The sequence below is a fragment of the Pelodiscus sinensis genome, chromosome 21 (genome assembly GCF_052426305.1).
Source record: "Pelodiscus sinensis isolate ZL-2025 chromosome 21, ASM5242630v1, whole genome shotgun sequence".
In the NCBI taxonomy this organism is placed as follows: Eukaryota; Metazoa; Chordata; order Testudines; family Trionychidae; genus Pelodiscus; species Pelodiscus sinensis.
In genome coordinates this window covers 9,052,126-9,078,579 of record NC_143072.1, presented here as the reverse complement: position 1 = coordinate 9,078,579, position 26,454 = coordinate 9,052,126, and the positions used below count along the sequence as shown (strand labels likewise).

The 26,454-nt window shown below is 63.0% G+C and overlaps 1 protein-coding gene and 1 long non-coding RNA gene across 2 annotated transcripts in view; one reads left to right on the top strand and one right to left on the bottom strand.

The window, feature by feature from the left end:
- Positions 1 to 268: 268 nt before the first annotated feature.
- Positions 269 to 4,922, bottom strand: LOC142819288 (uncharacterized). The gene is made up of 2 exons (XR_016347652.1): positions 4,834 to 4,922; positions 269 to 605 (listed from the first exon to the last, which is right to left on the bottom strand). It is a non-coding gene; the product is annotated as an uncharacterized LOC142819288 (long non-coding RNA).
- Positions 4,739 to 26,454, top strand: part of LOC112546933 (claudin-4-like) — a 28,731-nt gene continuing 7,015 nt past the window's right edge. The window contains exons 1-2 of the mRNA XM_075905072.2: positions 4,739 to 4,877; positions 9,334 to 9,423. The gene's annotated coding sequence lies outside the window, so the exon portion shown is untranslated. The remainder of the gene's footprint in view (positions 4,878 to 9,333; positions 9,424 to 26,454) is intronic.

Below are 26,454 nucleotides of genomic sequence, written 5' to 3'. Positions count from 1 at the left end.
AGAATCACTGTGTGAAATGACGAGGTTTCATGCAGAATGGGAGCTCCTGCCTAATTCCAAACACTCTCAGTATTTTAGCCGCAAACTCCAGTCTCTGCTTCTCCCCGCTGGAAGGACAGGCAGCCTGGGAAGCCCACAGCTCAGCCTGTACTTGCAGGAGGTGCTGTGGGGGATCTCCCAGCAGGAGGCGCTGTACTGACTGGTTTAGCAGCATTAAAGTGGCATTTGTTTAATTTCTGTGGTTCTTTATCACATCTTGCACTTAACATGCTGTCCAAAACGAAGGCCGTTTATTTAAGATTACAGTCCTATCACCTTATACACACACGGATTGTTCCTTATCTGCCACCAGCCCGGTGCACTTAGGCAGCAGCTGGCTCCCTTTGCATCCCGGTGCACAGCGCAGGCACGCTTCCCGGGCCCCACTCTCCTGAGAGCACTGTCCTGAATGACAGCTCGCTCCCTGCTCCCTCCGGCCTGCTGGCTTCATCCTGGCAGCCCCTCAGCGAGTCAGTGAAGACTGCGGGGCACTGGGATTTACAGCTGCTCTTCTTCAGGAGATCCTCATGGCTCTATTCTGTCCCCGTGTTTTTCTTTTTACAGCCCTGCACAGAAACCAAATTGGTATCCGCAAACTGCAAAAATGATCTGTGGATAGCCACCGCTGCAGCTCAAAAGCGGATATCTGCACATTTGCAGGGTTCTAGATACAACAGTTGTATTCGTGAGCTGCAGATACTCATGGATATAAAGTAGATATCCAGGGATTTGCAGGACTCTATTTATTTTGCCCTTGGGTTTAACAGATGCAGCTAAGTCTATGTAACCTCAGTTAGAGGCACGGCCTGGCATGTCCCACAGCTGTAACCATGTGGCAAGAACACAAACATTTGAAAGGTCAGAAATCGCATGGCAGAGCCACCAGAGGGTCTCCAAGCAAAGGCCTCCATCCCCTTAGCTCTTCCCTTCCCTTCCCTGCTGCGCTGCTCCCTCCAGAGATGCCAGGATCATAGCAAAAAGACCTGTTAAAAACCCACAATACTTGAGGGTTCAGCCCAAATTCTGGGCAGCAGAGAGAAACTGTCTCCCAGCTCTCTCCTACTCACTGCCCCATTCGCGGACCTGGCCAGTCTCCAACGGGAGGAGGAACCGCCGGCCCCTTTTCCCGCCAGCATGAAGGCAATGCAATCAGGTGTCCCTAGGGCCAGAACTCTGCTTCATGCCCTGGGTCAGGCAGTGAGCACTGAGCGGGTCCATGGGACCCACACTTTGCAGGAGTGTGTCAGCCAGAGTGTCAGCCAGCCTCCTGCACGCCCAGATGACTCCTGCTCCGTCTGCTGAGGGGCAAGGCGCCGGCTGACTCCTTGGAGCCTTGTCTCCAGCTCCATTGAGTCTCCAGCCCAACGTGAGTGACCCTCAGCCTCCTGTCTATCTAGGCACTTCCAGTGTCCCTAGGCCTTGAGCAGCAATGGGCAGCCCTGGCTAGCGAGCGGCTGCAGGCGTGGCCTTCTTCATCTCGGAGCAAGGCTGTGGTGACCCAGAGGGCCTCCCGGGACAGGGCCATGTTGCAACTGGGCTGACGCCCTAGAAGGTGGGGGTGCCGACTGACTCGGCACAGCGCCACGGTCGGCTGCAGAGGGAGCGCAGGGCGCTCAGTGTCGTGTGCACTCAGCCTCCCCGCACGTGCCCTGGCTCTCCGTGTGTGTCACTTCAGGAGCCACACGGACGGAAATCTGGCAGCCCTGCACGTGGGCGATGGGAAACACAGTGTCTCGTGGGCCACCTGTGGACAAGCCCGATGTGCTGCAGGTTGCCCGGCACTGCTCTAGCCACAGTAAGGGCCCCCTGAGCTGGAAGGCGGGGGCTGCATGCTGGGTTTGGCTCCTGGGAGGGCAGCAGCTCTCTGCTCCCTGAGAAGCACCTTCACCAAAAGGACTCTCTGGGCAGGGAAACCAACGCACCAGAGGTCAGACCTGCACTTGCTCAGTGAGCGTCCGCCAGACACGCGACATGCTGAGGGCCTGCACAGCCCCGGGCAGCATCCTCTGGCTGCTGCCACCCTGGCTCCATGCGTCCTGGCACTGTCCCTGCCCGTGTCTGCGGCAGGCAGGAATGCAAGAGCAGAGAAAGCAGAGGAGTTTGCTGGGGAAGGCAGAGGTGACCTAGCTGCCCTGCTCTGCTGCAGGGTGAAGAGCAATCTCCATTTGGAATGGCCCCAGCCTGCACTCGGTACTGCCGAAGCAGGGTCCTAAGCCTGGCCTTGCATGCGTGAGGAGCTGGGCTGGGACGCCTGCTAAATCTGCCAGGAACAGCTACAGCTCACCGCAGCGAGCCCCCGGAGCCAGCCAGGCAGCGCTGCCCGGCGTTCCAAAAGAGCCAGATAAATCCGTGGAGGACAGGCCCAGCTATTGGGCAGGCGGGCAGGGAGGGTGTCCCTGTCCTCTGTCACAGGCTGGGAATGGGTCACGGGGGAGGGTTCACTGGGCAATTCCCTGTTCTGTTCCCTCCCTCTGGGGCACCTGGCACAGGACATGGGGCTCGATGGACCTTTGGGCTGACCCCACCTGGCCGCTCTGATGCTCTGGGAGACAGTCTGAGTACAGGATGGACTCTGGGAGCAGGGAGTTGGGAGGGCAGGGTCCGGTGGCCTTACTGCAGCCCCCAGGAAGTGACGGCCAGGTCCCTGCGGCCCCCAGGTGCAAGAGTGTCCAGGGAGGCACAGGCACTGCCCCATAGTGCCCAGTGTTCATGGTCCCCAGCCAGTGGGAACTGCAGAGCTGCAACTTGGGCAGGGACAGCGTGCGGAGCCTCCATGGCCAGCCTTATGCAGAGCAGTCCCAGAGACCTGGCAACAGGTTCTGTGCACCAAGCAGAAGCAGACCAGGTGGGAGCCAGCCTCAGCCTGGGGAAGGTGGGAACTGAGGGGGAGGAGTTGATCAGTGCGTCGGCAGAGCCCGGGAGAGCCCTTGGGGAGCCCAGTTCGAGAAACGCTGCTCTAGATAATCCCCAGTCCTGCCGTGGGGGTAGGGGGCTGGTCCCCACCAGCCCTGCCATTCCCTGCCCTAGGACTGGGCCGCGGTTAGGGCTAGGAGAAGAAAGGGGGAGGATCCTGCGCTTCCCCAGGGCTCTGTGTTGGGTGGCGCTGAAGGCTGGCACAGGACACAGGCACAGGGCACAGGACACAGGCTGGCACAGGACACAGGCACAGGGCACAGGCTGGCACAGGACACAGGCACAGGAAACAGGCTGGCACAGGACACAGGACACAGGCACAGGGCACAGGACACAGACACAGGCACAGGACACAGGCACAGGGCACAGGGCACAGGCTGGCACAGGACACAGGCATAAGGCACAGGACACAGGGCACAGGGCACAGGAAACAGGCTGGCACAGGACACAGGACACAGGAAACAGGCTGGCACAGGACACAGGCACAGGGCACAGGCTGGCACAGGACACAGGGCACAGGAAACAGGCTGGCACAGGACACAGGACACAGGCTGGCACAGGACACAGGGCACAGGAAACAGGCTGGCACAGGACACAGGACACAGGCACAGGGCACAGGGCACAGGCTGGCACAGGACACAGGCATAAGGCACAGGACACAGGGCACAGGAAACAGGCTGGCACAGGACACAGGGCACAGGGCACAGGACACAGGCACAGGGCACAGGACACAGGCACAAGGCACAGGGCACAGGCTGGCACAGGGCACAGGGCACAGGGCACAGGCTGGCACAGGACACAGGACACAGGAAACAGACTGGCACAGGGCACAGGCTGGCCCGGGGCTCCAGCAGGTGACAGTCGGGAAAGAGACTCCAAAGCAGGACCTGGCAGGCCTGGCTCCTGATTTTTGGATTTCTTGCGCCCAGGTGGCTCTGAGGGCGGGAGGCCCCTGGACCAGAAGGATCCCAGGAGCCTGGGGCTGCGGGACTTCCCCGCAGGGCCACAGAAACTGCCGGGAAGGAAGCGGCTGCTCTGGGTGCGGTGACTCACCCTGGGAGTCCCGGTGTCGGGACCTCTGTCCCCTGAGTCAGGGACACGCACGGGGGCAGGTATCGGTTCTCAACCGAGAGCCCGGTCCACCGCACGCACCCCCTCCCCCGCCCCGCCCGGCCAGTCCCCGCAACTCCAACCCCCCCCCCCGGCCAGTCCCCGCAACTCCAACCCCCACCCCGCCAGGATCCCCGCAACTCCAACCGCCCCCCCCCGGCCAGTCCCCGCAACTCCAACCCCCCCGCCAGGATACCCGCAAATTCAACCCCCCCCGGCCAGGATCCCCGCAACTCCAACCCCCCCGCCAGTCCCCGCAACTCCAACCCCCCCCCCCGCCAGGATCCCCGCAACTCCAACCCACCCCGGCCAGGATCCCCGCAACTCCAACCCCCACCCCGCCAGGATCCCCGCAACTCCAACCCCCCCCCGGCCAGTCCCCGCAACTCCAACCCCCACCCCGCCAGGATCCCCGCAACTCCAACCCCCCCCGGCCAGTCCCCGCAACTCCAACCCCCCCCCCCGGCCAGGATCCCCGCAACTCCAACCCCCCCCGGCCAGTCCCCGCAACTCCAACCCCCCCCCCCCCCACCAGGATCCCCGCAACTCCAACCCCCCCGCCTCGCCCGGCCAGTCCCCGCAACTCCCCCCCCCGCCCAGAGCCGCGCGGGGGTGCAGACCCCTCCTCCCCCGCTTACACGGGGGCTCCGCGGTGCCCCGAGGGCCGGTCGGGGTCGATCTGCGGGGTCCCGCCGCGTCCTCCCCGCCTCCCCTGGGCGCCCAATCCGGGCCGCGGAGACCGCTCCCCCCCCGTTCCCCTCCCCGCCGCACCTGCGGCCGAGCCCCGAGAGTCGCTGCTCGCGGACCCAGCTCCGGTGAGTGAGCGGAGCCTGCCCCGCCCTGCCAGCCCCGCGCCGGCCGGACCCCGGGCCCGGGGGAGCAGGGGGGGGCTGACTGTCCTGTCTGGGACTCGGGCCCCGGGGGGCAGGGAGGGGCTGGCTGTCCTGCCTGGGACTCGGGCCCCCGGGGGGCAGGGAGGGGCTGGCTGTCCTGCCTGGGACTCGGGGCCCCGGGGGGCAGGGAGGGGCTGGCTGTCCTGCCTGGGACTCGGGGCCCCAGGGGGCGGGGAGGGGCTGGCTGTCCTGCCTGGGACTCGGGGCCCCGGGGGGCGGGGAGGGGCTGGCTGTCCTGCCTGGGACTCGGGCCCCCGGGGGGCAGGGAGGGGCTGGCTGTCCTGCCTGGGACTCGGGGCCCCGGGGGGCAGGGAGGGGCTGGCTGTCCTGCCTGGGACTCGGGCCCCCGGGGGGGCAGGGAGGGGCTGGCTGTCCTGCCTGGGACTCGGGGCCCTGGGGGGCAGGGAGGGGCTGGCTGTCCTGCCTGGGACTCGGGCCCCGGGGGGCAGGGAGGGGCTGGCTGTCCTGCCTGGGACTCGGGCCCCGGGGGGCAGGGAGGGGCTGGCTGTCCAGCCTGGGACTCGGGAACCCGGGGGGCAGGGAGGGGCTGGCTGTCCTGTCTGGGACTCGGGCCCCGGGGGGCAGGGAGGGGCTGGCTGTCCTGCCTGGGACTCGGGCCCCCGGGGGGCAGGGAGGGGCTGGCTGTCCTGCCTGGGACTCGGGCCCCCGGGGGGCAGGGAGGGGCTGGCTGTCCAGCCTGGGACTCGGGCCCCCGGGGGGCAGGGAGGGGCTGGCTGTCCTGCCTGGGACTCGGGGCCCCGGGGGGCAGGGAGGGGCTGGCTGTCCTGCCTGGGACTCGGGGCCCCGGGGGGCGGGGAGGGGCTGGCTGTCCTGCCTGGGACTCGGGCCCCCGGGGGGCAGGGAGGGGCTGGCTGTCCTGCCTGGGACTCGGGGCCCCGGGGGGCAGGGAGGGGCTGGCTGTCCTGCCTGGGACTCGGGGCCCCGGGGGGCAGGGAGGGGCTGGCTGTCCTGCCTGGGACTCGGGGCCCCGGGGGGCAGGGAGGGGCTGGCTGTCCTGCCTGGGACTCGGGGCCCCGGGGGGCAGGGAGGGGCTGGCTGTCCTGCCTGGGACTCGGGGCCCCGGGGGGCGGGGAGGGGCTGGCTGTCCTGCCTGGTACTCGGGCCCCGGGGGGCAGGGAGGGGCTGGCTGTCCTGCCTGGGACTCGGGGCCCCGGGGGGCAGGGAGGGGCTGGCTGTCCTGCCTGGGACTCGGGCCCCCGGGGGGCAGGGAGGGGCTGGCTGTCCTGCCTGGGACTCGGGCCCCCGGGGGGCAGGGAGGGGCTGGCTGTCCTGCCTGGGACTCGGGGCCCCGGGGGGCAGGGAGGGGCTGGCTGTCCTGCCTGGGACTCGGGCCCCCGGGGGGGCAGGGAGGGGCTGGCTGTCCTGCCTGGGACTCGGGGCCCTGGGGGGCAGGGAGGGGCTGGCTGTCCTGCCTGGGACTCGGGCCCCGGGGGGCAGGGAGGGGCTGGCTGTCCTGCCTGGGACTCGGGCCCCGGGGGGCAGGGAGGGGCTGGCTGTCCTGCCTGGGACTCGGGCCCCCGGGGGGCAGGGAGGGGCTGGCTGTCCTGCCTGGGACTCGGGGCCCCGGGGGGCAGGGAGGGGCTGGCTGTCCTGCCTGGGACTCGGGGCCCCGGGAGGCGGGGAGGGGCTGGCTGTCCTGCCTGGGACTCGGGCCCCCGGGGGGCAGGGAGGGGCTGGCTGTCCTGCCTGGGACTCGGGGCCCCGGGGGGCAGGGAGGGGCTGGCTGTCCTGCCTGGGACTCGGGCCCCCGGGGGGGCAGGGAGGGGCTGGCTGTCCTGCCTGGGACTCGGGCCCCCGGGGGGGCAGGGAGGGGCTGGCTGTCCTGCCTGGGACTCGGGCCCCGGGGGGCAGGGAGGGGCTGGCTGTCCAGCCTGGGACTCGGGGACCCGGGGGGCAGGGAGGGGCTGGCTGTCCTGTCTGGGACTCGGGCCCCGGGGGGCAGGGAGGGGCTGGCTGTCCTGCCTGGGACTCGGGCCCCCGGGGGGCAGGGAGGGGCTGGCTGTCCTGCCTGGGACTCGGGGCCCCAGGGGGCGGGGAGGGGCTGGCTGTCCTGCCTGGGACTCGGGGCCCCGGGGGGCGGGGAGGGGCTGGCTGTCCTGCCTGGGACTCGGGCCCCCGGGGGGCAGGGAGGGGCTGGCTGTCCTGCCTGGGACTCGGGGCCCCGGGGGGCAGGGAGGGGCTGGCTGTCCTGCCTGGGACTCGGGCCCCCGGGGGGGCAGGGAGGGGCTGGCTGTCCTGCCTGGGACTCGGGCCCCTGGGGGAGAAGGAGGGGGGCTGGCTGTCCTGCCTGGGACTCGGGCCCCGGGGGGCAGGGAGGGGCTGGCTGTCCTGCCTGGGACTCGGGCCCCTGGGGGCAGGGAGGGGCTGCCTGTCTCCTACTCTCCTGGCTGTTTCAGGCTCAGCCTGTCTCCTGAATTGCTCTTTGCCGCATGTTGGCTCTTGGCCTGTTTGGGGCTGTGTTGCTTAGCGGCCTGGCTGGCCCTCCTGCAGGCCCAGGGGCGCGGGACACTGGCAGGTATTTGTCTGGTGCTGTCCACGGAGCCTCCTCCTCTATGGGCAGTGGGAAGCTGTGACAAAGCCACCCAAGGACAGAGGAACCTGAAGGTCACGGGGCCAGACATTCCCAGAGCAGCGTCCCCACCTATGTCTGGTCTGGCCCAGCCCCACTCCGGCAGCGCCCCGAGGGCCGCGCACCAGGCCACTGGGGTCCTGATGTTCCCAAGCCGCTTGGCACCTAGCTCTTCAAGCCAGGAGTTCCCCTGGCTGCCGTGTGCCAGGCCCGGTCCCGCTAGGCCCCGTGTGAAGGAGCAGAGGGGGCGGCTGGGCCCCTAAAGCCCAAGGGGCCAATAGCAGAGTATTCACACAGGACAAGGAACTCAGTCACCCCCCCAGCACTGAGCTACACAGTCAGGCTCCCTTGGGCCCAGGGACTGGTTTGAAGAGCTCAGGGCCGGCCAGCCAGGGAGGTCCCTGGGCCTGGGGATTCGGGCACTCCTGAGGAGACAGGCGAGCGGCTCCCCGTCAGGCCGGGCGGGGATCTGAACTTAGCCTGTATGCTGGCTGAATGCTGGGACGTGGGGTGGGACGGGGCTCTGTCTCCTCCTTAGTTCTCCCTGAAGAAAGACTGGCCTGGTTCAGGGGCCAGCGCAGAGCCCTTGGCATTTCCGGCCTCTCCCTGAGCCTCACTTTCCCCATGCAGGGCACCGGGTGCCTCCCTTGGGCTGCGTCCGGTGCTGCACTGCAGAGCGGGGGGCGTGTGAGTCTGGCCTGGACTCTCCACGGGCCATTTGGGAGGGGCACCAGGATGTGGCTAGAGGGGCTGGCGGCTAAGGGGATGTCCTGGGATGTAACGGGTAGAGCAGGGGTCTCAGACTTCCGGCCCGCAGGCCATCTCCAGGCTGGAGGCACGAGGCTCACTGTCCCCGACCCCCAGCCCTGCCACTGCCCTAGCCTCTCCTCCCCATTGCACTTTGTCCCTCGAGGGAAGCAGCTTCGGGGTTCGGGGTCGGGGGGCGTTGTCACGAGGTGGCAGCAGCGGTCACCCCGCCCCCTCTCTGCAGCCGCGGGAGCCGCGGGTTCAGCAGGTGCACTCAGCCTGCTTCTCTCTGCTTCGCTGCAGCTCCTGCTAATCGCCGTGGGGATGGGCTGCAGTGGGGGGAGAGGTGACGTTCCCTCTGCGTTTGGCAGCGGTGCAATCGCTGCTGGAGCCGTGTCCAGTGCTAGTGCCCACTGAGCAGGAAGGAGGTTGATACATTGGGGGGGCTCAGGGAAGACCCAAGAGAACATCAGAGCGGCCGTACTGAGTCAGACCAAGGGTCCACCCAGCCCAGTAGCCTGTCTGCCCACAGTGGCCAATGCCAGGTGTCCCAGAGAGAGGGAATCGAACAGGTAATGATCAAGCGATCTCCGTCCTGCCATCCATCTCCACCCTCTGACAAACAGAGGCTGGGGACACCATTCCTTACCCAGCCTGGCTAATAGCCATTGATGGACTTAACCTCCATGCATTTATCTAAGTCTCTTTTAACCCCTGCTATAGTCCTAGCCTTCACAACCTCCTCAGGCAAGGAGTTCCACAGGTTGATTATGCACTGTGTGAAGAACTTCCTTTTATTCAATGGCGGATATAGGGCAGGACAAGCGGGGCAGCCGCCCCGGACCCCACGCTTCAAGAAGCCCCGCCCATGCGCCGGGGGCCCCGCGAAATTGTGCTGCCCTGGGCCCCGCAAAATCCTCAACTGCCCCTGCTTTTATTTGTTTTAAACCTGCTGCCCATTAGTTTCATTTGGTGGCCCCGGCTCTGGAAAAGGTGCCTTGGGCAGGGGCTGTAAACCTCTCCTCTCTGATTGTGTTTCAGGAACTGGCCTGCTAGACCCTCTGTCGTCCAGAACACACAGGCGCTTTGTTGTTGTGTCTCATGAGGGCCCTTTTCTTCCACAGTCAGCAGGTAAATCAGCTTTTAGCATCAATGGCAGCTCTGTCTTGGCCAGGAGGGGCATGGGGGGGGGGGGGAGGGAGAGGGCAGGATGCAAACAGCCACACACTCCTTTACTGTCTTGCTTGCGGCGGGGGCGGGGTGAGCCCTGCAACTTGCTCCCCAGAGGGCCATGCCAGCTGCCTCTGTAGGGGCAGGTTTCTTGGACTGGGAGGGCTGGCGGGAAGGAAACTTTCCCTGCTGCCCAGAACGCCAGGGACCCTGCGCAAAGGCCTCATACCTGGGAGATGCAGAGACAGTCCTGGGGCTGCAGTGGCCTGAGTCGCCATGCCCAGTGCTCTGAGCCAGAGGCTGGTGCGACAGGAGCTCACCTGCCAGTGGCCCTCTTGGCTGCTGAGAGGCGGAAAGAGCATCCCTGTGACACGACTGGCCAGATCCCTCCACTGGCGTTCTCACTCCTTGGAGCTGCGCCTGGGCTACAGCACAAGCTGGAGATGGGATGCGGCTGGGAGGGAGGCTGGCGAACGAGAGGGGACGGGAAGGAGAATGCAGCTGGCTGGCGGCTAATGTTCACGATGTCCAAATGGAACGTAACACGAGTATTAACGAGACGCGGAATCAGGGAGATGCAGGCCAGGCCTCAGCACAACCTTGCTCCAAAGGGAACGTTTGTCCTAGACCTGTGCTAGGCAGTACAATGATTCTGGTTCCAGGACAGAATTATGGGCCCTTAATTACAGGTTCTGTATTTACTCCTGTGACATAGTGGGGGGGATCTTGCTGGTTTCTATGGGTCTGTGGTAACCCCACTGGCTGCCGCCGGTACCACAGCCCAGAAGGACAGGGATGGGTCATTATGCAAAGGGATCTCTCAACCAGTCCGACCAGCTAACCCCCATGGAGAGGAATAAAGGAAGGTGGATGCTGCCCTGGCTGGGGGGCAGGGCTGGAGGGGAGTGAGTTAGTTTCTGTCTGGGAGCATGGAGGAAGCAGCCTCAGCAAAGGCTGGGGGGTTTAGAAGCTGAGACCCCTGCCCCATGTCAAGGGGGGCTGAGGCATCCTAAGCCTGCCCTGTAACCTAATGACATCTGTGCTGTGCTGTATCCTGAAGAAGCAATAAACCACCTCTATTCTACTGGCTGGTGGAGTCTGTTCGTGCCACTTCGGGGGTGCAGGAGATGGGGGACCCCAATGCGCCGTCACACTGGTGGCAGCGGTGGGATGCACTGCACCCCGTGAATGGAGCTTCCAGCGGCGAGCGACAAGGCGCAGTAGAAGCAAGAGCCCGGTAGCCAGGCATGCTGGAGACAGAGCGAAGCGGTTCCGGGGAATCATGGGGCGCTGCAGCACTAGACTGGTGAGTCTGCACCGAGGGGACCAGCGGGGAGATGGCCTACGCCCGACTCTTGAAGGCAGAGCTGGTGGGGCTGTGCAGAGAGAGGGGCTTGCCTGTGCGGAAAGCAACCAAGGCCCAGCTGATTGCCCAGCTGGAAGAGAATGACCAGCCACAGGGCCAGGATCTTGTCCCCAGGGGAAGCCGCCAGACCCCCCCTGAGAGTGTGTCAGGCTCAGAGAGGGGGAGGAGCGCTGGAACCCACCGGAGAGATGAGACAGCTTCCCCCAGAAGGCCTGCAAGCCGTAGCCCATCCAGGGCAGGGGCTAGCCCAGCAGAGCTGCGGCGGCTGGAGATCTAGCTGCGGATCAAGGAATTGGAAGTAGAGGACCGAAGACCAGAGACCCCCCAGGAGGCCGGGAGGCTGGCAGATGAGTTCACGGAGAGCTGGTCCGGGTGTGAACGGGAGTCCCGGAGAGAAAGGGAATCGCGCAGAGACCGGATCTCGGCTGAGCGACGGAGGGAGTCAACTATGAGGCGAGCCCAAGGAACAGGTCGTCTGTGCCCCAGAGAACCAGCCAGGGCCTGGACAGAGACAGCCCAAAGCCTAACTTGCTATCGCTGTGGGCAAAAAGGCCACAAGAGGGCTCAGTGCACCAGGTCCCAGGACCGGGGACTTTCCAGGGTTAACTGGCTGGGGTGGGAGGAAGGGCAGGCTGCCCCAGAGGCAGGGGCTGGCCGGCAAACCTCAGCTCAGAGAGAGGGGAAGGATGCTCAGTGCACCTCCCCTGGGAGGTCTGACCCTCGGGAGGCAGATTTCTCCGTGTACCGGGTGGGGGCAGGGCGGCCCCTGCGGAGCGAGTGCCTCATACCCTTGGAGGTGGATGGTAGGAAAGTGACAGGCTTCTGGGACACGGGGGCGGAGGTGACGCTGGCCCGATCCGATATAGTGGCCCCAGACCGGATACTAACCCACACCCAGCTGACCCTGAAGGGCATAGACGGGTCCCCGTTTAAGGTGCCTGTAGCCAGGGTGCATCTGTAATGGGGGGCCAAGGAAGGTCTCAAGGAAGTGGGGGTGCACCCGCACTTGCCCATGGAGGTGCTGATGGGGAATGACCTAGAGGAGTGGCCCCATGAATCCCAGCGGGCTCTAGTCACTACCCGGAGCCGGAGCCAGAGCCAGAGCCAGGAAGATGAGGGCATGGGGGGGCCAGCGGCAGCTGGTCGTCCCCCGAAAGTATCGCCTCAAGCTGCTGTATTTGGCCCACGACGTCCCCGTTGCGGGCCACCGGGGGATCCGGAGCACCCGGCTGAGGCTGCTCCAACACTTCTACTGGCTGGGGATGTTTGCAGCCGTGCAGCAGTACTGCTGGTCCTGTGACTCCTGCCAGAGGGGCAGGAAGGCCCAAGACACGAGGAAAGCAGCTTGGGGGTCCCTACCCCATATAGAGGACCCTCTGGGCTTGCTGAGAGAGTTATGGGAGGGGAAGACCCCCCTGGATGGAGCGTCGGGTGTGGAAGCCACCCTGGCTGCCCAGAGAAGGCTCGCTGGGCTCGCTGGGCTCATGGCCCCGGCCCGAGAGACCCTGGCCAGAGATCAAGGCCAGCGGAAGGGTGGGTGTGACCCCCGAGGACAGGCCTGTGCCAGTCGCCCTGGAGTGTTGCGGCAAGTGGACAGAGGGAAGCCAGCTCATGTGGGGCCTCACCGCGGCCGGCCCGAGTCAAGGGGAGCACCCATGTCCCCAGGGCGGGTTCCCACGCAGAGGACCCGAACTTCCCTAGGTCATGAGCGGAGTGACCCTGCTCAGCTCGCTCTCGGAGGGGGGAGAACTGTGACGTAGTGGGGGGGAACTTGCTGGTTTCTATGGGTCTGTGGTAACCCCACTGGCTGCCGCCGGTACCACAGCCCAGAAGGACAGGAATGGGTCATTATGCAAAGAGATCTCTCAACCAGTCCGACCAGCTAACCCCCATGGAGAGGAACAAAGGAAGGTGGATGCTGCCCTGGCTGGGGGGCAGGGCTGGAGGAGAGTGAGTTAGTTTCTGTCTGGGAGCATGGAGGAAGCAGCCTCAGCAAAGGCTGGGGGGTTTAGAAGCCGAGACCCCTGCCCCATGTCAAGGGGGGCTGAGGCATCCTAGGCCTGCCCTGTAACCTGATGACATCTGCGCTGTGCTGTATCCTGAAGAAGCAATAAACCACCTCTATTCTACTGGCTGGTGGAGTCTGTTGGTGCCATTTCGGGGGTGCAGGAGACGGGGGACCCCAACGCGCCGTCACAACTCCCCATCAAGATTATATCCCAGAGCAATTGTAAGCCACACGCCTGCTGGGTGGGCGCTGTCCCAGCTAGTGCCCTGAGAGCATTTACAATGGGAAGAATGAGTCTTCTCCACAGCCTGAGCAGAGAGCCCGCGGCAGGCGAGGCTCCAGAGGTGCAGGTCTGTCTGTCGGTGGTTCACAGGGTGGAAGTGCCCCCGTCAGTCCCACCACACAATTTGCAGCAGGGTTTAGAATCAGACAAATGACTCAGCTCTCAGAGGCTGTCAGTTTTCAGTTCAGAATGACCGGCCCGTGACCAGAGCCAGGCTCTGACCCATGCCCGCGACAGGCCCACATGAAGCCCAACCTGCCAGGTGCACACAAGAACTGTGAATCTGTTCTGACATCTCTGGAATGTCACCAGAACTGGAGCCAAAGGGTCATAGAATAGGCCTTGATTTCTAGCTTTTCTCGTTTGTTTCTCTGTAAAAAGATGAATTACAGCAAGAGCGGGAACATCTCTAGTTTACAAGCCAACTTAGCCAATTGAAGGCGTCATCATCTTTTTGTGTCACTCTCCTGGGACGGTGTAGTTTCTAGCTGGACCCCTTCGAAACACTGACTAAGTAACTGGTGCTGTGATGAAACCCAACTTTCTCTTACGTCATAGTGACGGGTTTCTCTGTCCTAGCACTCTCAGCTGTGAGTTCATGAATCAGCAGGACTTACAAATCGCTTAGATGTAACTTGCTAGTGAAAGACAAGTCCCTGGAGGTCTGAGTCAGTCAGAGGGTTTAATCAATGCACACAGTGTCTGAGAAGCATTTCACCTAACATGACCAAGCTGTCACATGGATGAAAGCTGTTTTGCGTCTTGTCTAAGCTGGAACCAGTAGGAATGTTGTTCTCCAGCACAGCGTCACTGGCACAACGGCTGGTTCTGGTGTTAGATCAGAGTTCGGTCAGGCGGATCGCTCAAGGAGCTAGGGCAGCTGGGCTCTTACTCCTATTCTGGATTGTACCTGGTCTCCCCAGACAGGACTTTAAAGGGCAGAGGAGCCACGTCCAGAAAGGGGCTCATGGCAGAGCCACTCAGAACCCTTAGGCGCCCACTGCCGAGTGCATTTCTCCCTGATTTAAGATAATGGCTCCATTAGACAGTGCGTGGGGAGAGCCAGTTATCGGACACGTCTCAGTCTCGCCTGCTGGAGCTGTTCCACTTTGTATAGCTCAGGGCTGGGCAAAATACGGCCCAGGGGCTACATCAGCCTGTCAAGCCACCGCATCCAGCCCACGGACCCCCCGCCGGGACTCTCAGGCACGAGCGCCGTCCCTTCAGCCTCTCTGCTCTGGGGCGGGGGCTTCGTGTGATCTCCCTGCTCTCAGCCCAATCCTCAGCTCCTATTGGCTGGAAACAACCGGCCAATAGGAACTGATCCCAGCCAATCCTTCAGCTCCTATTGTTTTCCGGGAATGGCTCCCCCAGGGGAGGTGGGGACATGGGGGGGGTCCAGTGGCAGCTGGTGGTTCCCCAAAAATATTGCCCGAGGCTGCTGTATCTGGCCTATGGCACCCCCTTCGCAGGGCACCAGGGGATCCGGTGCCCCTGGCTGAGGCTGCTTCAGGTCTTTTACTGGCCAGATATTTGTGTCAGTGCAGCGATACCACTGGGCCTGCGACTCCTGCCAGAGGGTGTGGAAAGCCCGAGACGGGGGGAAGCCGCCTTGAGGCGCTGGCCCACCATCGAGGAGCCTGTCCGGAAGGCAGCAATAGAGATAGTGGGGCCTGTCGGCCGGGCGACCTGGATGGGGAACAAATACACCCTGGTAGCCGTGGATACGGCTCCCCACTGCTAGCGAGGCAGACACGATGGCAGACGCGCTGCTGGCCCTTTTCAGCAGGGTGGGGTTCCCCCAGGAGTCCTCACGGACCAGGGATCCCACTTCATGTCGGCCCCACTCCGGTGCCTGTGGGAGAAGCACGGGGCCCGGCTCACCTGGGCCCCAGCGTATGGCGCCCGGCCCAGCGGGCTGGTGGGGAGGTGCCAGGGGACACCGAAGCAGATGCTGGAGGCCTTCATGTACTCGCATCCGCAGGCCTGGGACGAGTTCCTGCCCCCCTGCTGTCTGCACAGGGAGGGGCCCCGAGGGTCTGCCGGGTTCTCCCCAACTGAGCCAGGGTGCAGACGGGGGAGGCCCCCCGGGCTTGCTGAGGGTATGTCTACACTACAAAGTTAGTTCGAACTAACGGACGTTAGTTCGAACTAACTTTAATAGGTGCTACACTAGCGCTCCGCTAGTTCGAATTTGAATCGAACTAGCGGAGCGCTTAGTTCGAACTAGGTAAACCTCATTTTACGAGGACTAACGCCTAGTTCGAACTAGCTAGTTCGAACTAAGGGCTGTGTAGCCCTTTAGTTCGAACTAGTGGGAGGCTAGCCCTCCCCAGGTTTCCCTGGTGGCCACTCTGGCCAACACCAGGGAAACTCTATGCCCCCCTCCCAGCCCCGGACCCCTTAAAGGGGCACGGGCTGGCTATGGTGCCCGTGCCAGGTGCAAGCCTGCCAGCACCCAGCTAGCAGACCCTGCACCTGGCACGGCACAGAGCCACCCACCCGATGCCCCCCAGCCCACCCCCTCTTGCCGGGACCAGGCTGGCGGCTCCCGGGAGCTTGCCCTGGACCGCAAGAGGCGGGCACCTTCCTGGGCTAGTGCGGACATCGTGGACCTCGTCCACGATCTCCGCACTAGGCACAGGAAAGTGGCCGTCTAGGGCAGGAGAGCTGCCAGCCTGGCCACCCAGGACCAGGTGTGCATGAAAATCAAGAGGGTCCACTGAGACCCCCGACACTGAGCCCTGAGCTTACAATGGCCGTACTGGGTCAGACCAAAGGTCCATCTAGCCCAGTAGCCTGTCTGCCGACAGCGGCCAACCCTAGGGACCCTGGAGGGGATGGACCGAAGACAATGACCAAGCCATTTGTCTCGTGCCATCCCTCTCCAGCCTTCCACAAACTTTGGGCAGGGACACCACTCCTACCCTCTGGCTAATAGGACTCCATTGACCCAACCTCCATCACTTTATCTCACTTCCCTTTAAACTCTGTTCTAGTTCTAGCCTTCACAGCCTCCTGCAGCAAGGAGTTCCACAGGTTAACTATTTGCTTTCTGAAGAACAACAACTTTCTCTTACTAGTTTCAAGCCTGCTACCCATTCCTTTCCTTTGGTGTCCTCTAGTCCTTCTTGATGGGAACTCAGGAAGAACTTTTCTGAATGCACCCTCTCCACCCAACCCCTGCTTTTACAGACCTCTATCCTGTCCCCCCTCCGTCTCCTCTTTTCTAAGCTGAACAGTCCCAGTCTCTGTAGCCTTTCTTCATCTGGGACCTGTTCCCAACCCCTGATCATGTTAGTTGCCCTCCCCTCTCCCAGCCTTTCTCTTCCCCTCTCCCACCTCCTTTTCCCAGTCTCCCCCAGTTTTTTTCAATAAAGACAGAGTCAATGTTGGAAGAAACGTTATCTTTATTTTGTACATCAATAAGAAGGGGGGCTAGGGAAGGGTAAGTGGAAGGAGGAGAGGGAGGAATGGGGTACGAGCCCCCGATGGGGAGGACTGGGCTGGCTCTGCGGGCTTCTGGGGGTGGAAGCTCTCCTGCAGCCCCCCAATTACTCCCTCTCCCCAGATGGCAGCCTGCGGCAAGTGCAGCCGGGCTGATGGCCGAGTGGTGTGATGTGCCCAGTGTGGGCACTCAGGGCACTCCAAGCCAGAACTTCTTTGCAAGCGGGGCACCCCTTAGAACTGTGTGTCCGGGGTGGGGGTCGGGACCCTTTAAGCGCAGCCCTCGGCTAGCCTGAGACAGCATCTCCATGCTCTAAGTCCTCCTTTTATGCCCTGCCGGCACTGCTTCCGGCCATCCTTAAGCCCTGTTCAGAGTCCACTCAATGTGGACTTACTAGTTCGAACTAGCAAAACGCTAGTTCGAACTAGTTTTTAGTTCTAGATGCGTTAGTTCGAACTAGCTTAGTTCGAATTAACTAATTCGAACTAAGTTAGTTCGAACTAACTTTGTAGTGTAGACATACCCTGAGAGAGTTGTGGGAGGGGGAGGCCTCCCTGGATGGAGCGTCGGGGGTGGGAACGTCCTGGCTCGCTGAGCTCGTGGGCCCGGCCAGAGACCCTGGGCAGAGCCCCAGGGAAGCGGAAGGGCTGGTGCGACTGTAGAGAGTGGGCCCGCGCCAGCGCCCCAAAGTCATCCAGCAGCCGAACAGGGCGGAGCCGGCTCCTGCAGGGCAGCGTGTGGCAGGCCCAAGCCCAGGGGGCGGGAGGCGGTGCTGTACCCGGCGGGGGGCCCGACCTTCCCCAGGCCCCCGGGGAGTGACCCCGCTCAGTTCGCTCTCGGAGGGGGGGAGATGTGACGGAGTGGGGGGGGGGGCTGTCTGCTCTGTGACCTGATTTCCCCACCTGGCTGCACTGTGATGTGGGATTCCCAATGAGTCACCCACGTGAGGACTGGTCCAGACCCCTAGGCCCAGCCCAGCAGTTAACAAGGCTCTTCCCTGGGGGAGACAAAGGAAGGGAGGTGGAGACGGTACCTGGCTGGGGGAGGGCCTGGGAGCTGGGCAGTCGGAGTGTGGAGAAACATGGAGGAAGGAGGCTAAAAACCAGTGTCGGAGGTTCAGGGGCCTGTGAGCCCCTCCCCCCAAGGGCACTAGGGCTGGCATCAAACCTGCGCTGGGCTGCATCGTGGGGAAGCAATAAACCCAGTTGTACTCTACTGGCTGGTGGAGTCACATCTGGCTGAGGACGGGGGGCTCCCCAACGCGCCGTTACACCTGGCCTGCGCTTCCGGATGGTCAAGTCAACCCGTGTCCTGTGATCAGCTCTGGACGGGCCGGGCCGGGTCTGGGCACTGCCAAGGTCGTCCGCTCAGGGTGAATTGCTCAAACTCGGGGCTCTCTATAGCCCCTTCCCAAATAGGCCACAAACCAATCCCTCAGGGTATGTCTACACTACCCCGCTAGTTCGAACTAGGAGGGTAGTGTAGACATACCCTCAGAGCGCTTCAGCTGCCTGCCTGGCCAGCCTGAAGCCTCACAAGCAAAACCCCTCTGACACCCAGGGGCGGATGAGAGTGTGAAATTTTGTGGGCCCCCCCCTTTGACACAGTGCATGCGCAGGGCCTCGGGAAGCGCGGGGCCCGGGGCAGCCTCCCTGCTCGCCCTGCCCTAAATCCGCCGCTGCTGACACCCCAGTTCTCTCCATGCCCCAAACAGCCCCAGGCCTGCCCACAGGTGAGGGGTCTTAGAACCCAATCTCACCTACCCCAAACAGGTTCTGTCTGGTCCCAAGAAACCAGCCACAGAGCCCAGATCAATTTACACTCTGGATCTTACCCACAAACCACGCCGAGCCAATCCTTTAGAATCTAAACTCTAAGGCTGTGTCTACACTGCGCCCTTCTTCCGGAAAAGGGATGCAGATGAGACAAGTCGGAATTGCAAATGAAGCTGGGGATTTAAATATCCCCGGCTTCATTTGTATAAACATGGCTGCCGCTTTTTTCTGGCTCGGGGCTTTGCCGGAGAAAAGCGCCAGTCTAGACGGGATCTTTCGGAAAATAAAGCCTTTTCCGAAAGATCCCTTATTCCTGATTTTAACTGATTCACTTCCGGAAAAGGGGTGCAGTGTAGACACAGCCTAAAGGTTTATTACTAAAAGAAATAAAAGCCTGAGAATGAGGTTGTTAAAGTATCACACGTTACATGCATTGAATCTCCCAGTTCTCGATGCAGGCTCTAGCAGAGATGTTACAGCTGCTGGCTTAAAAGTCTTTGGTGTACATCTTATGTCCGGATGGGTCCACAGTTCTTTCTGGCTCGTTGATCCCTGCAAGGCTGCATCTGGGATGAAGAACTGAGCTGAGCACCAAGATGGAGTCGGCCACATGGCCTATTTATATCCACCCCTGGCTTCTTCCAAGCTGGAGACAGTCACATGGCCAGTGGCCAGGTGTGTCTTTGGCCTTCAGAGGTCCATTGTTCCCGGGAGCTTTGCTCATTAGCATGTCTATGGGCTGAGCATTCCTTGTCTATTGCTCAGCCAGAAACAGAGAAGTTTCCAGTATTGACACAGAATACAGATTCATAATTCCACACCCAGATAACATTCAAGTATATGGTTAGCATATACAGAACCAGTCGAAGGAAAGCTTTCGTTTGACACCTCACATGGCCCCTGTTGTATCAATGTTTGGGGCAAACACCCCCCATGGGTGCAGCAGTGATCTGGCTGCTCCCCTCACAATCCAGTAACGTGACAAGCTCGTTGATGCGAATTCTCGCCGCTGCTCCGTCATACCCGGCTCTGGGGAGGGGAGAGAACCTCTGGGCTTGGGACGGGGGGCAGCTGGAGGCAGGCGCTGCCAGGGCTGGGCTGGGCTGTGGGCGGGGGAAGGGTTGGGAGCCCTTACGGTTCACTTGGGCGTGAAGCGTTATTGTTACTTCTGGGACCAGGGAGCGTCCTCCCTTCTCCCCCAAGGGAAACCTCGCAGACACTGGCCCATCTGGTACCTGCCCTGAGCCCTCTGTCACTCCCACGCCTGGGGCGCCCAGCTCCTCGGGCTCCGGGCGTCACTTCCCGGGGTGGAGCCTCGCCCCGTGATCTCTTTACTCTCCGGCTGCTAGCAGCTACCAAGCAAGCGGAAGGCTCATGCTAAGCACATGCTGCTCTGCCCACCAATCCCCACCACCAGCACAGGCCGATGGGGCATCTTGCTAGAGGGCTGCGGGGGCTATGGCCGCACCACCTTTAAAAGTGCCCTCCCTTTTACTGGTCATAAGGGGGGGGCATCAGGGGAAGGGAGTGAACAGAGGTGGGGGAGGGGCCTCTAGGGGAGGGGCCTCTGGGGGCAAGGCGGGGTGAAGCCTGGGGGGATGGGGTGGCACAAGGGGGCAGGTCCGTAGTTTGGGCACAGGTGGGCCCCCACTTTCACTTCTGCTCTGCTCTGTTTTATCATGAAAATAAGATCATTGAGCTTAACCAATGTCTTGCCCACGCCCCTCTGGGGACGGGGCTGTGTCCCCTCTCGTGGGGATTCGTGAGTCTGCTCCAGCCTTAGGTCAGAGCCACGTGGCTTTTGGCTCCTGCATTTCGCTCGGGAGGGCCGAAGGTTGATCCCACCCTCTCTGCAGATGCAGTTCCAGTCAGTTCAGCTGGGAGAAAGCTCGGAGCCAGGTTCGGTACCAGTTGCACTCCCTTTGGAGAGCCGAGTGCCAGGAGAATGGGAGATTCCCACTGTGACGGCGCGTTGGGGTTTTCCCGTCTCCTGCACCCCCGTAATGGCACGGACAGACTCCACCAGCCAGTAGAACAGAGCGAGTTTATTGCTTCTCCAGGATACAGCACAGCACAGATGTCATCTGGTTCCAGGGCAGGCCTAGGATGCCTCAGCCTCCCTTGAGATGGGGGAGCCTGGGCCCCTAAATCCCAGCCCCTTGCCTAGGCTGCTTCCTCCATGATCCCAGCCAGAAACCTAACTCCCTCACTTCCAGCCCTGCCCCCAGCCAGGGCTCCACTCCCCTTCTTCCCATTGTTCCGCTCCCTGGGAGACACTGGTCGGACAGGTTCGAAGCCCCCTTGCATAATGACTCATCCCCGGCCCTGCTGGGCCGTGCTGCAGCCAGCAGCCAGTGGAGGTCACTCCCAACCCACTGCCCAGCAACCAGCAAGGTACCCCCCACTACGTCACACCCACCCCAGCACATAACTGAGGGTTGCGGCCCAAGGAGCAGGACAGAGGATCCAGATGGGCTCCAGAGCTGAGCATGCTCATTCGCTCAGGGCTCTGGAGCTCATAGCAGTGCCCAGCGTCTGTCAGTCCCCCATGGGCTCTTCTCTTCATGCAGGAGACTGTTAAGGGAAGGTTTGTTCTGCGCTCTGGGGAGCTCGCATAGGCCCGATCTGGACAGATGGGTCACATTTGCCACACGCTGCTGCCATTCGCAGACACAAACACACATAAGGTGCCCCACCATGTTCTTAAAGGACAGCTTCCATTAGCCACAACACAAATGCTAACAATGCAACCTTGGCTTGGACATTAGGAAAATCTTCCTGCCTTTCGGAGGTGAAACACTGGAATACATTGCCCAGGGGGGTTGTGGAATCTCCTTCCCTGGAGATATTTCAGAGCAGGTTGGACAGACACCTGCCAGGGAGGGTCTAGATGGTGCTTGGTCCTGCCAAGAGGGCAGGGGATGGGACTTGATGACCGCTTAAGGTCCTTCCAGTTCTAGTGTTCCAGGGTTGAAACAGCATCCAAATTCAGTTCTAAGCTCAGAAGTTTTACACTAACTGATCCAACAATTTCTCCAGGTTTCTTTGTGCATATTTTGTCACCACTCTATGGGATACCCGCAGAGTGTAAATGCCACCTGTTAGCTCTGCAACCTCTGCTGCATCCAGCTGTTACAGGCTGAGAGAAGCATGCGATTCGCACATCTGGAGCCAGTGGGTGCCCACTGTGGTCGCCTGGCTGCTGTGTGTAGCTGCCTGCCTGGCCTGGCACTTCTCTGCATGCAAGCAGCTCACTCCGTGTGAGCACCAAGCAGGCAGGGCACGACACAGACACCCCGTCCGCTACAGCCCGGCCCTAACTGGCTGCACGTGCAGGCAGGAGCCGGCAAGAGCAGCTTTCTCGGTGTGGAAGTGGCTGCTTTCATAACCCTCTTTCTGCTGTCTGCTCGCTAGGGCTGAGACCGTGTCAGAGCCTGTTTCTGCGGTTACGGACACTGGTGCACTTACAGGCGTCCTGACGGGGCCTCGGCCTGGTCTGGGAGAGACCTGGGCCCTGTTCCGAGCTGGGCCGGAGGAGCCCTTCTCTCAGGCTGCGTCCAGACGGCGTTGCTTCCTCGGGATACTGGAAGAATCCCCCAAAAGCAACATTGTGTCCAAGGAACGCGTCCACTCTTCACATCCTTTTCGAAAGAACGGACGTGCTCTTTCGCCATCCCTGTAAACCGCGTTCTGCGAGGAATAAGGGAGGGCTCAAAAGCCCTGGTTCCCGAAATTTGGCACCGTGTAGACTCGCCAAATTTCAAAAAAGCCTCTTTCGAAATTGAATCGAGAAAAGATACGCAACTAGCGCAAATCGCCTCTCTCCGACGGAAGAGTGCAGCCTGGGCATCGCTGCAGGCAGCTTCTCTGCCCAGCAGGCCGGTGAGAGCCGCCGGCAGGGTCGGGCGTGCTCGGGGGCAGTGTCCAGCAATACTAACGGCCCTCGCGGGGGGGCGCGCAGGCGTGAGGCCTCAGCCTCCCCAGCTGGCGCCAGAAGAGGGGAGTCCCCACTAGCCCGGGGAGGCTGAGAGGCCGTAGCTCAGCCCGGGAGTTTCTGCTTCCCCGTCAGTACGTGTGGCCAGGCGGTGACCCAAGGGGTGCGGCAGACGGTGGGTGTGACCGTCTCCAAGGCGACTGAGCTTTGCTTGTCTAGCACCCTGACGTCTCTGGTCTCCATGGCGCTGCACAGGCCCAGCCGGGGCCCGCGGAGCTGCAGGAGGGCACTTGCCAGGCCTGGGGCGTCCTCTGGGTCACGCTGCTGCAGCTGTGGCCCCACCATTCGCCAGGCCGCATGGGGCTGGGCCCGGCCATCCTGCCACAGCCTCCCCCTTACACCCGGCCCTGCCCCAGCCCGCCAGGCCTGGGGAGCCAGCACCTCAAGCTCCTCGCTGCCCCAGCTGCTGAGCCCCGGGCCGGCGGTGGGACCCTGGGGGGTAGCAGAGCCCCAGGCCAGTGGTGGGACCCCGGGGGGCAGCAGAGCCCCGGGTCGGCGGTGGGACCCTGGGGGGTAGCAGAGCCCCAGGCCAGTGGTGGGACCCCGGGGGGCAGCAGAGCCCCGGGCCGGCGGTGGGACCCCGGGGGCAGCAGAGCCCCGGGCCGGCGGTGGGACCCTGGGGGGCAGCAGAGCCCCGGGCCGGCGGTGGGACCCCGGGGGTAGCAGAGCCCCAGGCCGGCAGTGGGACCCCGGGGGTAGCAGAGCCCCGGGCCGGTGGTGGGACCCTGGGGGGTAGCAGAGCCCCGGGCCGGCGGTGGGACCCCGGGGGTAGCAGAGCCCCAGGCCGGCAGTGGGACCCCGGGGGTAGCAGAGCCCCGGGCCGGCAGTGGGACCCCGGGGGTAGCAGAGCCCCAGGCCGGCGGTGGGACCCCGGGGGTAGCAGAGCCCCAGGCCGGCGGTGGGACCCCGGGGGGTAGCAGAGCCCCGGGCCGGCGGTGGGACCCCGGGGGGTAGCAGAGCCCTGGGCCGGCGGTGGGACCCTGGGGGGTAGCAAAGCCCCGGGCCGGCGGTGGGACCCTGGGGGGCAGCAGAGCCCCGGGCCGGCGGTGGGACCCCGGGGGGCAGCAGAGCCCCGGGTCGGCGGTGGGACCCTGGGGGGCAGCAGAGCCCCGGGTCAGTGGTGGGACCCTGGGGGGTAGCAGAGCCCCGGGCCGGCGGTGGGACCCCGGGGGGCAGCAGAGCCCCGGGTCGGCGGTGGGACCCTGGGGGGCAGCAGAGCCCCGGGTCGGTGGTGGGACCCTGGGGGGTAGCAGAGCCCCGGGCCGGCGGTGGGACCCCGGGGGGTAGCAGAGCCCCGGGCCGGCGGTGGGACCCCGGGGGTAGCAGAGCCCCGGGCCGGTGGTGGGACCCTGGGGGGTAGCAGAGCCCCGGGCCGGCGGTGGGACCCTGGGGGGTAGCAGAGCCCCGGGCCGGCGGTGGGACCCCGGGGGGTAGCAGAGCCCCGGGCCGGCGGTGGGACCCTGGGGGGCAGCAGAGCCCCGGGCCGGCGGTGGGACCCTGGGGGGTAGCAGAGCCCCGGTCCGGCGGTGGGACCCTGGGGGGTAGCAGAGCCCCGGGCCGGCGGTGGGACCCCGGGGGTAGCAGAGCCCCAGGCCGGCGGTGGGACCCCGGGGGGTAGCAGAGCCCCGGGCCGGCGGTGGGACCCTGGGGGGTAGCAGAGCCCCGGGCCGGCGGTGGGACCCCGGGGGGTAGCAGAGCCCCGGGCTGGCGGTGGGACCCTGGGGGGTAGCAGAGCCCCGGGCTGGCGGTGGGACCCTGGGGGGTAGCAGAGCCCCGGGCTGGCGGTGGGACCCTGGGGGTAGCAGAGCCCCGGGCTGGCGGTGGGACCCTGGGGGGTAGCAGAGCCCCGGGCTGGCGGTGGGACCCCGGGGGGCAGCAGAGCTCCGGGCTGGCGGTGGGACCCTGGGGGTGGCAAAGCTAGTGGGGCCAGCGGGACCCTGGATGTTGATGGCGGGGCAGGCTCCCAGGCATGGGAAAGCTGGTGCGATCGCCCCGCCCCTCCCTTCCCACACCTCTCTGCTGCTGTCCCAGTTGGCGAGAGGCAGGGCGGGCATGGGGGGGGGGGGGGGCTCTGATTCCAGACACTTGTCACAAGTGGCCACTGGCCGAATGCCTGGGCTGGTGCTCGGCTCTCTGGGAAGGACCCAGGTCCCGGCCCCTGCTCTGGCGTTCTCCCAGGGTACGTCTACACTACAGCGCTAGTTCGAACTAACTTAGTTCGAATTAGTTAATTCGAACTAAGCTAGTTCGAACTAACGCATCTAGAACTAAAAACTAGTTCGAACTAGCGTTTTGCTAGTTCGAACTAGTAAGTCCACATTAAGTGGACTCTGAACAGGGCTTAAGGATGGCCGGAAGCAGTGCCGGCAGGGCATAAAAGGAGGACTTAGAGCATGGAGATACTGTCTCAGGCTAGCCGAGGGCTGCGCTTAAAGGGTCCCAACCCCCACCCCGGACACACAGTTCTAAGGGGTGCCCCGCTTGCAAAGAAGTTCTGGCTTGGAGTGCCCTGAGTGCCCACACTGGGCACATCACACCACTCGGCCATCAGCCCGGCTGCACTTGCCGCAGGCTGCCATCTGGGGAGAGGGAGTAATTGGGGGGCTGCAGGAGAGCTTCCACCCCCAGAAGCCCGCAGAGCCAGCCCAGTCCTCCCCATCGGGGGCTCGTACCCCATTCCTCCCTCACCTCCTTCCACTTGCCCTTCCCTAGCCCCCCTTCTTCTTGATGTACAAAATAAAGATAACGTTTCTTCCAACATTGACTCTGTCTTTATTGAAAAAAACTGGGGGAGACTGGGAAAAGGAGGTGGGAGAGGGGAAGAGAAAGGCTGGGAGAGGGGAGGGCAACTAACATGATCAGGGGTTGGGAACAGGTCCCAGATGAAGAGAGGCTACAGAGACTGGGACTGTTCAGCTTAGAAAAGAGGAGACGGAGGGGGGACAGGATAGAGGTCTGTAAAAGCAGGGGTTGGGTGGAGAGGGTGCATTCAGAAAAGTTCTTCATGAGTTCCCATAAAGAAGGACTAGAGGACACCAAAGGAAAGGAATGGGTAGCAGGCTTGAAACTAGTAAGAGAAAGTTGTTGTTGTTGTTGACAAAGCAAATAGTTAACCTGTGGAACTCCTTGCTGCAGGAGGCTGTGAAGGCTACAACTAGAACAGAGTTTAAAGGGAAGTGAGATCAAGTCATGGAGGTTGGGTCCATGGAGTCCTATTAGCCAGAGGGTAGGAGTGGTGTCCCTGCCCAAAGTTTGTGGAAGGCTGGAGAGGGATGGCACGAGACAAATGGCTTGGTCATTGTCTTCGGTCCATCCCCTCCAGGGTCCCTAGGGTTGGCCGCTGTGGGCAGACAGGCTACTGGGCTAGATGGACCTTTGGTCTGACCCAGGACGGCCATTGTAAGCTCAGGGCTCAGTGTCGGGGGTCTCAGTGGACCCCCTTGATTTTCATGCACACCTGGTCCTGGGTGGCCAGGCTGGCAGCTCTCCTGCCCTAGACGGCCACTTTCCTGTGCCTAGTGCGGAGATCGTGGACGAGGTCCACGATGTCCGCACTAGCCCAGGAAGGTGCCCGCCTCTTGCGGTCCAGGGCAAGCTCCCGGGAGCCGCCAGCCTGGTCCCGGCAAGAGGGGGTGGGCTGGGGGGCATCGGGTGGGTGGCTCTGTGCCGTGCCAGGTGCAGGGTCTGCTAGCTGGGTGCTGGCAGGCTTGCACCTGGCACGGGCACCGTAGCCAGCCCGTGCCCCTTTAAGGGGTCCGGGGCCGGGAGGGGGGCATAGAGTTTCCCTGGTGTTGGCCAGAGTGGCCACCAGGGAAACCTGGGGAGGGCTAGCCTCCCACTAGTTCGAACTAAAGGGCTACACAGCCCTTAGTTCGAACTAGCTAGTTCGAACTAGGCGTTAGTCCTCATAAAATGAGGTTTACCTAGTTCGAACTAAGCGCTCCGCTAGTTCGATTCAAATTCGAACTAGCGGAGCGCTAGTGTAGCGCATAGGAAAGTTAGTTCGAACTAACGTCCGTTAGTTCGAACTAACTTTCTAGTGTAGACATACCCCCAGGAACTGCCCCGGGTCCACGCAGCCGTCCTGGCTGGCCTGAAGCCACAGCGAGGCGTGTGCA